The sequence below is a fragment of the Caretta caretta genome, chromosome 4, assembly GCF_965140235.1.
Source record: "Caretta caretta isolate rCarCar2 chromosome 4, rCarCar1.hap1, whole genome shotgun sequence".
Taxonomy (NCBI): Eukaryota; Metazoa; Chordata; order Testudines; family Cheloniidae; genus Caretta; species Caretta caretta.
In genome coordinates this window covers 56201055-56213147 of record NC_134209.1, presented here as the reverse complement: position 1 = coordinate 56213147, position 12093 = coordinate 56201055, and the positions used below count along the sequence as shown (strand labels likewise).

The window sequence follows — 12093 nt, the reverse complement described above, 5'->3', positions numbered from 1 at the left end:
TCTTAACAAAAAACCTCTCTTATCTGATTTCAATAGTCAGAAATACTAAACTCTCCCATAATCCTTCTTTGTATAACTTATACTCGCCTTAGCTTTGGCAGGAACATTTTTATACCAATGTACCTCAGAAAATAGATTTGCAGCCCTACACAAACAAACAAAAAGTATCCTAAGAAAGGTGAAATAGCCTGGCTTTCTTCCAATCACAGAATGGAAAATAAAACTTGCATCTACACTTTAATGGAAGAAATCACCTTATCAAGAAAGGGCAACTGAGGCCTACTCACCAAGGGCTTGATCCAAAGCCAATTAAATTCACTGGGTGTCTTCACATGGACCTCTATAAGATATAGGACTTGTGTATAGGGGAAAGTTAGTGCATAGTAATTTAACTCCCTGTGTGGACACACCTACTTTGCACTAAGAGTGCCCTGAAGCAGTTTAGCTTAGTACACTTCCAAAGTGCATTAGTCTAACATGCACAAAGGCACACAGCGCACAGTAATGGTGTCCACAAAATAGCTAAGGTGTCCACAAAATAGCTAAGGTGCAAAAAAAGTTAGCACAAAATAGCTAAGGTGCACAAGCTAGTGCAAGTTTTTTTTCCCCATGTACACACGCCCTTAGATCAGGTCCTAGATCTCAGAGGATGGCTCAAGGATGTCCACTTAAGCATCACTTGATGAAATAAGCCCAGGATCTTTGGTCCACTGGATCCACACTTGGTAGTCATCACCCTTACCCCTCCTTTACATCTGACCCTTCCACTACTGTGCTCTTCAATCCCTCTGCCCATCTCTATCACTATCCTTTACTTTATTTCCACTTCTTTACTCTCATGAAGAACAACAGGATACATTATATTTACATGCTCATAAGGTAAAATCTACGCATCTCTTGAAACAACAACATTGGAAGATTTTCTTTATTTTTATGGGGGTGCTTTTTCCCCATCTCCTCTCCCCCCCCCATTGTTTCAAACAAAGTATATAGAGTAAATTTGTTTATCGTGGAAATAAATCTTCACTTGTTAGCATACGCCTGGTAAAGTGTACTTAAAAATAAAACTAATCAAGAAAAAAAATTCTACAAATCTGATCATGCAGTTCTTTTTTAAGCAAAACCCATTATGAGATATTCAGAATTACAAAATCATCAGAACATCCACTAGCACTTTGTAAATGATGTTAGAGTAAATAGGTCCATACGAAAACTAGAAAATAGAGAAGGAAATTCCATTGGTTGGTACTGTCAGAGCAATACCCATAATCTCCATCACTCTTTGTATCCTAACTTGCTGCCTTTTTCTAATGTGACTTGAGCCAGCCACTACCATTAGAGGCCGATACTGAAACAGACTACGGGGATAAAAAGTAAACAAAGAATCCATAGATATTCTACAAATCTAGTTAAATTTCTGACAGCTGAGAAGGAAACTGAGGATCTGGAAGAGAGTTAATATTGGCTGGGCATAAGAGGATGAACAAGGATGTAGGAGAATGAGCAGGCAAGATTAAATAAAGTATAAGGCTCCAGACATTCACTGATTTTCACACAGGCAGACCGTGAACCTTCAACAAGCCCCATAATTTCAATGGGTGTCCAAAGCACACAGAAAGAAAAGGAGTACTTGTGGCACCTTAGAGACTAACCAATTTATTTGAGCATGAGCTTTCGTGAGCTACAGCTCACTTCATCAGATGTATATGCACACAGAGTTTACTTTCCAAGTTGGCATTTGCAAGCCCAATACAGTAGAACCTACAAACACCACAGTTACGAACTGACCAGTCAACCAAACACTTCATTTGGAACTGGAAGTACACAATCGGGCAGCAGTTGAGACCAATAATAATAATAATAAAAAAAGCAAATACAGAACAGTACTGTGTAAACAGAAACTAACAAAGTGAAAGCTGCATTTATCTTCTGTATAGTAAAGTTTCAAAGCTGTATTAACTCAATGTTCAGCTGTAAACTTTTGAAAGAACAACCAAAAAGTTTGGTTCAGAGTTATGAACATGTCAGAGTTATGAACACCCTCCATTCCAAAGGTGTTCATAACTCTGAGGTTCTACTATAGGTCTTGTGTAAACTGTCAAGAAAGTTCTTCTGTTTCTTTATATACAAAGTGTTATCTTCTTCATCCAAATTATCTAGTAAATCTCAAAAAGTGTTTATGATCTTGCTCTAACATGCCACTGAACTTAGTTAGCTGAAAAATATAAGCAGTGAAGCTCAGTATGCTAAATGTGTATAATCATCAGTGGGTAGCTAACAAAGCATGTAATTTTTACCTTCATTAGAAAGAAAAGCAACTCAGTGGCTAAGATGCAATTTAATCTCTAAAGCATGTTAAAATAATAAGCTGCCAGTAATGCATGTATTTCATTCTACAAAGTATACAATTATACAGTACTAATGTTAAAGAATACAGTTTGATCAGTAAACTATGTATCTTGCTCTATTAATTGTACACAATCTCTGCCAGCAAAATATATTAAGCAGTTTGGTTAACAATAATTATTTTAATTCATAAAATGATACAATTCGATCATGTTAAATGTTGTTATTCAGAAAGTGAAATACGCAATTTCCTCTCATACTCATATGTAGTGCAATTTACAGCATATAATTTGGGTCCCAATACTGAAATCCTGGAGTTTAGGAATCACGGGTTCAACAAGGAATACAGAGTAGGGCCCTAAATCAGTACAATATGTAACAGTCTTCTAAAGAAAGAACAATGTGCATGTATCAAAGTATCCATCATAATGACAACAAATAGATCTCCCCTATTAGAGTATAGAATTTCTGGAGGGGATTGGTGGGAGTTGGGGAGAAATGTTGTGAATACATTAACTGAACACAAATCTGCCGTTTACTTGTTGCTTCTTCATTTTTAAAATGCCAGGTATGCATTTATTAAGACAAGTGATCCATACTTTTCACCTTTAGATTTAATGACTGGTACCATATCTTTTTTATATGGTTTAAGGAATCAAACATACCGATAGGGAATGTCTCATGAACACTTCTGATAAAAGTATTTGTTATAAGTTAAAATTAATAGGAAAGTGTTTGGTGGCACAATTTCATGTTTCATGACTAACCCGATTCTTTATTCTTTTCTAAATTTTGAATTTAATGGGAACATTTCTATATCTCCTTCAGTTCAGTTCATTTCCATATATTTCCCATAAATTAGGTTAAAGAAGTGTTATTCCATTTTGGTATGTAGATGGCATTACATTCATGTTACAAAACATACATTTATGTAGACCGGTATTATAAACTGGCTGTGATTCCATGGAAAATTTATTCCTGCCAGAGGCGGAAGTAATCTGCATGAGATATAGGAACTATCATGTCCAGGAGCATTTATATTGAAGTGCACTGACCATGCTGATCTGGTTAACATTTCCTTTGGCTACCAGGGGTCTCCCCCTCAGTTCCTATTTAAATATTCTCAAAACCATACAATTATTAGTTTCTATGCTGCCTGAATGACAATCCCAGTTTGCTATTTCAGCATATTAACCTGATCACATGTGCAAAAGCCATTGAAATAAAGTGTGCAATAGTGTTTCACTATTTGGATAGTAAATTGACCTGTGTTCATGTTGCTGGATTTAATTCATCCCCACAGAAGCAGGGAATTCACAAGGTAGTGTCAGACCATGAGTATCCTGAGCCATGACTCAAGGAATACCCTCTTCCCAGATGCTTCCAGGCCACAACCTCTCATCAGTCTGTGTCACTCAATTTGGGTCTATTCAGGGCAGCTGAAAGACCCTTAATGAAGCAGAGATTGTGGTGCAAGGGGTCCACAAGTACTGGAATTTCCACTGCTGGGAGACATTTTCCCAGGGTTACACCACTGGCATAACTAAGGCTAAATCAATGCTTGTGGGGTTTTTTAAGAGCTCAGTTTATTGGGTATTAATCACTGGCTTCTGGCAGGAGGTCACAAACTAGCTGTTGTTCTTCAGCCAAGCTATTTACTCCAAATCTCAGCTAGATATTTTAAACATACTCCTGTCAATAAGGATGAAATGCCTTCCCTCTGCCGTGAGAGAATAAAGACTCACTGAGAAATAAACATCTATCCTGAAGGTTCCTTAAAAACCTAATGTACCTCAAAATCAGGCCATGAGAAATCTCACTCTAGGCTCCTCCTCCAGCACCAATATTTCAGCCTCCAGTTCCATTCCCAAACACTGAAATAGTCATCACACCCTCCTCAGTTCCTCCTGCAGTTAACTACTATCATCTCTCTTCTACACCCTACTAACTTCCTAACCTCCTCTTCCCCTCCCCATTGGTCAATATTTTTCTTCTCAAATAATTTGCTTCTTCACATGGCGATGAGCACAGAGTACCAGGTGATCCTTCAGTCCCCTGTTCTAGTTCTGTCTCCAGATTTAGACAAAGAAGGAAGATTGAACATTAGTTGCAACAAGGGATCACATTCTCTATGTTCTGGCCCTTCTGGCCAACAGAAACAGTACAATTATTTTGGACTCCAGCTTAGTCCAGGTGTGTACACTATCTCCTTTTTAAAATTGGGCTAAAATATAACACTATGAAAGGACATATCTAACAATATCTAATTTCTCTCTGTAGAAAATGAGAGGTTTAATACTTCAACCACATTTTTAGGTGTAGAAAACTTCATTGTGACTTTTAATTATTTCTTGCAGGCAAAGGCAGATCATAAATTTGAAGCTAGTTGTGAGAACTTCTGTCATCCTCAGTCACTTATTATTTATAGAAATGGCATCTTATGTCTTAGAGGTTCTTTTGCAGAGCCTAGAAACAGTATGAAATGGCTGCTTTGCTTGGGTAGACTTCACAGTGATGTAATCTACATTACTGTTTCTCACTACCCTTGAATAATGACCATTATCTCAATTAGCTCCAGGAAAAACAGTCACAAACCTTATTAAACCATCGTGGACTAAATTTAGAAGTCTTTTGGCAAACTTTCAGTCTCTGTAGAGCTTTGTCTGCCTGAATTTGTGTGATTTGCATATTGCTAATCATTACATTCAGCACTGGAGTTTTCTTTGTAATTAGTTCTTTTAAGTGCATCAAAACTTTAGCGAACGTATATTCATTTGACAGTTTGCTAATTGCTTTTTATGTTGTCATCTTTATGGCAAAGCAGCTTTATGATCTTAAACCTCTGAAACATTTTAATTTCCCCGAGAACTTGATATTAAAGGACAAAGAACTGTGGTCAGATTAAACGAGTTGCACTAATTTGAAGATACATGAGGTCTTTTTGATGCATCAGTTCAGTCAGTGTTAGACAATTTTAACCCTTCCTATGAATTTTAAAGTCTAGAGAAAGAAAAGTCCTATATGATTATCTAATCCAGCCCTCTCATAGTAAAGGATTGCTCCCCATTTATTACTGTTTTGTTGCACAGGCTTCCACTGGGAATTTATTCCACAGATTAGTAGATGTTATTGTCAAACAGATTTTCCCAGTATTCAGGAGAAATTACCTTTTTCATTTTTAGTTTAGTCCCATATTCTGATATGATTGGCCCCTCTATTCTTGTGGTTTATTCTCAAATATTCATAGATTGTTTTAATGTCTCCCCTTAGTTGTTAGTTGGCCAAGAGTAAACCATACCTGACAGGTGTTTGTCCACCCTGTTTTTAAAAAACTCCAATGACAGTGATTCCACAACCTCCCTTGGTAGCCTATTCCAGTGTTTAACTATCCTTATAGTTACATTTTTTTTTCATTATTTCTACTCTAAATCTCCCTTGCTACACATTAAGTCCACTACTTCTTGACCTATCTTCAGAGAACAATTGATCACTGCCCCTTTTATAACAGCCCTTAACATAGTTGAAGGCTATCAGGTCCCCCTTGAATCTTCTTTTTCAACCCTAAACATGCCCAATTTTTTGTTTTGTTACACCTTTCTTCTTTTTAAACCTTTTTTTTATCATTTTTGTCACTTTCTTCCAGTATTTCTACAGTTTGTCCGGATCTTTCTTAAAGAGTAGAGCCCAAAACTGAACACAATACTCCAGCTGAGGCCTCATGAGTGGAGTGGAACAATTACCTACCGGAGCTTACTTAGGACACTTCTGTTGCTATATACCAGAAAAATATTAGCCTTTTTTACAGCTGCATCCCATTGTTGACTCATATACAATTTGTGATCCACTATAACTTTTAAATCTTTCTCTGTAGTACTAGCCAGTTAACCCCCATATAGTATTTTTGAATTTGATTTTTTTTCTCCTAAATATAGTACTTTACACTTGTCTTTATTAAACTGCATCTTGTTGAATAGATATTCTGAATTCTCATCCTGTCTTCCAAAGGGCCTGCAACCCCTCCCAGCTTGGTGTCATCTGCAAATTTTATATTTATGCTCTCCACTCCATTATCCAAATCATTAATGAAAATATTGAATAGTACTGGATCCAGGAGAGATCCCTGCAGGACCCCACTAGGTATGACCCCCAGTTCAAAAGCTAACCACTGATAACTATCTTTGGAATATTTTTTTCAATCAGTTGTGCACCCCCCCCCCCTTCTAGTAATTTCATCTAAACCACATTTCCCTAGTTTACTTTTGAGTGTGTCGTGTGGGACTGTGTCAAAAGCTTTATTAAAATCAAGATACATCATGTCTACTACTTCCACCTCCCCCCCCCCACCACACCCATCCACTAATCAAGTAATCCTGTCGAAGAAGGAAATTAGGTTGGTTTGACATGATTTGTTCTTGACAAATCCATGTTGCCTATTCATCATAATCCTATTATCCTCTCAGTGTTTACAAATTGACTGTTTAATAATTTGTTACAATATATTTCCAGGTATCTAAGTTAGGAAGACTGATCTATAATTCCAGTGGCTCTCTTCAAAAAAAAAAGTTAGGTAGAATGTTTTTCCTTCTCCTGTCCTCTGGGACCTCACCTCTTCTCCATGAGTTCTCAAAAATAATCACCAACTTTATCCTCAATTTCATTGTGGTGTAGATAGTTAATATTTGTGAAGAGGTGGTTATATTTTGAGATGGACCTGAACTGGGACCCTAGCTCTGAGCTGCAAAATCTGGGATACTCCAGAACCTAATTTCATGGTTCAGGTCCATAGCTGGTTCATAGAGGCTTTTTGATCCGTTTAATTGGTTAAAGGTTTATATGAACTCAAATGGTCTTTTTAAAAATTGATTGCAACATATTTGTGTATCCAGTGGAAAAAGACATGTTAATATGAGTACAGATCAAATCTTGCGAGATGTCGAGAAACTGCAACTGATTTCTCAGTACCTTCAGAATTTAGACATAGGAGCATGTTGTTTAATAAATATTGTATTTTTGACAAATCTGTGGAATTTGCAACAGAATCTATCCTGGCCATAGGATTGTGTTGTTATCAGAAAAGAGATATAGGTTTTTTGGTTCCTTTTTCCTTTATGAAATTAAAATAGTTGTATATCTAGGGTCCAGTTCTGCTTCCATTCAAGTCAGTGGAAAAGCGAGAGACAAGATGAGTGAGATAATATCTTTTATTGGGCAAACTTCATCTGAAGAAGAGCTCTGTGTAAGCTCAAAAGCTTCTCTCTCACACCAACAGAAGTTGGTCAAGTAACATCTATTACCTCATCCATCTTGTCTCTCTAGTATCCTGGGACCAACATGGCTTCAACAACAATGGAGATTCATGTGTTTACTGGATACAAAGACTGAGCCCTTGTTGTGCAAAAGCACATCCAAACTAACTTTGCCCATTTAAAAACTTCTTCACAGCATCATCAATTCTTTATTGTTATTTTATTGACATAGCACTGTAGTGAGCCTCAACATGCACCTGAACAGTGTGGGTCATTGATGTCTGTTGTTTCAGTTTATGCAGGCTACAGCAGTTGTTTGTTGATGCTTCCATTTTGTTATTTCTCATGTCCAAACGTACAGCATAAATTTAGCTGATACATGAGCTACTCTATGCAAAAAACTATTTACAGCATTTCTATTTCTTTAATATATTTATGCCACATATGAAATCATTATGTATTTAGAAACAATGAGATTGTGAATAATTGGTTTGATACCTTGGATCCATTCTTTATGACCTGACTATACTGATCACTAAGACATAAATCCAATTACATGGATGGGACTGAATCATTTGTCTTTTATCTTTGTGATGAATAGTGTTGCAATAATGAGATCCACTTTTCAGTACCAATATTCTTGAAAATCTAGCACCTTTTGTAGAACATAGATTTTGATATACAGTAGTTATGCATGCAAACTACATAAATATAAATCTCCAATCTTCTGAAAGCTTTCGAAGAGCCATTGTTCACTTTCATAAGTATCAAGATAGCAGCCTTTCTGAGAGAAATTATGCAATACATTCATATTGACTAGGACACATCTACAAATGTGTTCCTCACATGTCAAACTGTTTAAATTTTAGTCTTTACATTGACAACTGAATTACAACAAGAATTGACTAATTCTTTGCACTCTGGTTGACTCATTTCTTGTTTCCAGGAAAAATGGAAAATGGGAGATAACTAGTGGTCACTAAAATATCACAGTGCAGTAATTTTATTACCGAAGTAATATCATGCCTGAATGTTACTCATCACGTGATAGTACTGTATTACCCCAAATTTCCACAAAAGAATTTACTCTATATTGAATTCTCTTGAAAATATCTAACATTATCCACAACATTATCACAAGAGTGCACATAAAGAAAAAGCTTGTTTTATGTGTTTATGAATGATATGAACAAAACCATTGTATTTACATACTCAAAAGTACACAAATAATAAATTACTTGATCACATAAGCTATTGCTGGAATAAGTAGTCTATGTTTTTCCTAAAATACAATTAAAAAAATTGTAAAAATAAAAAAAAAAAAACCCTTCAACATGGAGCTACACCAATTTACACCACCTGAGCGTCTGGCACCAAATTTAATGGTCACATTCATAATGAAACAGGAAAATGGTTTTATAAACTTAACAGTAAGGGAGCAGAAAATGATGGATGGACGAACAGACAGCAATCCAGTATTCATAACTGAACAAATGCTAAATTACTTTGAAACACTTTATGGACATAAATGTTAGTTGTACATGAATCCCAAATGAGTATATTACAATCAGAGCTACTACAATGATTAAAGTAAAGTGTTACTAATATGCCCAATGACTGTGATTGCAGTTACATAGAATTGATGTTTAAAATCCACTAGAGATAAGGTTTTTAACATAATAATGTGTCCAAAGTCTTTCATATTATGACTTTTACAATATTGCTAATTAATATTCTTAGAGAAACAAATTGAATACCAAAGGTAAAACAGCAATAGTACCAAAAGCCATGATCTACTTCAGTGGTAAAATCCAACCCTACCTGTTTTACCATATAACGGAAAAAAAAATATATCAACAGGAAGATAATTGACATTTGGCTATTTTCACTCAATAAACATTCTGTAAAGGAAACTTGGAAATGTCAGTAAATTAATTAATTTACCATTTTGCAGTAAAATATTTGGCTTAATTTCTACAGTACTCAAGTAATGGAATGCACCATTTTCATAATTTTACTTATCCTACATGTGACATTTAAAATGTGTATTTAAAAAATAAAAATACACAGACACATCCACACCAAGCGTCCACACCCACCAACCTATGAACACATACCAGTTAAAGATTAACAGTATAGTTTAATGGAAAAAAAAACCATGAAATTTGTAAGATGAAAAAAATTATACAATTCCATAGGACCTTCTGCCTGAAGAACAAAGGCCTTTTATTTACTGTGTAATGTGCAATTTTTAATGTAAAATGTGAGACAGGATATTGCAATCCAAAGCAATATCTTTGGGGACCATATGATATTAAATTTGTGTGTCACTGTGGGCCACAGATTGTATGCAACTCCAGGGGCTTTTGGCATAAAAAGACTGCATTTAAACTGACTCAGGACTTTATTTTTGATCCAGAAAACAATCAAGAACTTCTATCCAAGGAGAGCCCCATCCCTTTCAGCAGGGCTGGAAGAATACTGGTCTACTAGGGTGACTGCTGGTAAGCTTTTAACGTATAGAATTTTTTAAATGTTTTCTCTGTCATGCTTTTACCTTAAGAATAAATGTGCTTGCTTAGAAAGTGGTAATTTCCAACTGCTGGTAATACACTGGTCATAGCCTTTGAAAAGAAAGCAAAACAAGGGCGGGGCTGGACTTTAGGCAGACAGGCTTGCTGGAGATATGACAGCATAAGGCTGTAAGCTGTGTAGCCTTAACCCCACCACTTAACCATGGTTAGAAGGGAGTGGGACAAGGGTCTTGGCCCAGAGAAAGGTGATAGCTGGATACCTGAGACTGACTGGGCACTGCTGGAGTGGACCATGGATAAACAGATAAAGGGAGTTGGGGCAGAATACAATTTAAAGATATTTTTGAAGAATTGTGTTTTCATAGAGGACTTTAAGTAGGAGAGGGTGAAGGCATATCAGACTGAGTCAGAGAGTGATCTCCAGATGTTGGAGGCAGTGTGGAAGACAGCCAGAGACAGACGCGTGGGCAGGGCATAATGGGTTAATTTATGCAGTTTAAAACTAGAGCTAGCCCAAGCCATAAAGTTCAGATCCAAACTTCTCTGAATCTCGAGGAGTTAATGTTGAGGTCTACTGAATTAGCTTGGCTCATTTTACAGGTTGGGAGAAATGTGAAGTTCAGGTCAACCTTCCATAACATTTTGGAGCACTTGGATCTAGAGTTGTGGTTCAGATCGCTGTCTAGTTACCATTCTCCTTTTATAAAAGACAAGACCAAAACAGCCATCTGCACAGCTTAAACAGTCCCATTTAATAAGAGGATAATTGCAATAAATATAAAATACAATGATTATAGACATTTTTATTTTACTGGAAGTTATCCTGAAAGAGAACCACTATGCTGGAATTAAGTGTAATGGATATAGTCAGCAACCAACTCCTCTGTTTCATTTAGAGTTTTTGCATCAACTTCATGTAGTGTTAAATGCCATAAGCATTTCAACAGATACCTTTATAAACAACAATCATCATACACCAGTTAGGGGTATCATCTTTTGTGTCTCTGGCTATGCTACTACCCACCAATGCATCAGGCAGGCCATTTCTCGAGTTCAGAAGTTCAGTTATCACTTGTTTTGACTCTCTTTCCCTCATTTCTTTGTCATGCTTGAGTTGGAAGGAATCTTCCCACCAACACATTGGCAGTACATAGACTTTTCATGTAGTCTCTTTTCAACTACTAATGCACCTTATAGCCCAATACATAGCCTCTAGAGGTTAGCCAGATCACCAACATACTTGCCAACTCATTGGATATGCCCCTGGTCTGCTCCAAAGATCTTCCCTCCAGTGGCTTGCTGAAAAAAGGGAAGAGACTGTTCACAGAAGTTTCCCTGAATGGTCTCTGTATGCCCTGCCCTTCTCCATGCAGCGGGATTGTATTGCCTCATTGATTTTGGAGTCTCCTAATGCCTTAATGTGTTCAGAAATATTTGCCTCAAATTGTCCAGACCAGTTAAGTACGTTTCCTGGGATGTACTGTGATCTAGTGGCTTTGGTAGAATACTGGGAGTTAGGAGAATTGGGTTCTAATGCTGGTATGATTTGAGCACATCACAACTTTTCAAAGCCTCTGTTGCCTTCTGGTTGAAATGGGATAAAGATTCTACTGAATAATGTGTATGCAGTGCAATGACACTTCAAGTACTAGTATGACCAATTGTTGGCAGAATTGGAAACAACACAGAATCTCCGGCTCCTAACTCTATGCTTATTCCAGTAGATCGTAGGGCACCTGTCGCTACCTCCACCATTGCCACCATACAAAGTGTGAATTTTCAAGCAAAAATAGATTTTTCTCTCCCCCTGCCTTCCCATAAACATCCTGCTAGTGAAAAATATTGTGCATGGTATTTCTTAGAGATATTCCCAAATTTCAGAATTCTGCTTCAATTGCACAGATGTTACACAAACTCCAAGGGTATATCTATATGTCCACTGGGAGCGAGCATGCTTCCCAGCTCAG

General features: G+C 36.8%; 1 long non-coding RNA gene across 1 annotated transcript in view; it reads right to left on the bottom strand.

Annotated features, from left to right (window-relative positions):
* The window catches only part of LOC142071756 (uncharacterized), a 107768-nt gene that overhangs the window by 33217 nt on the left and 62458 nt on the right, over positions 1 to 12093 (bottom strand). The gene's annotated exons all lie outside the window — the stretch shown is intronic.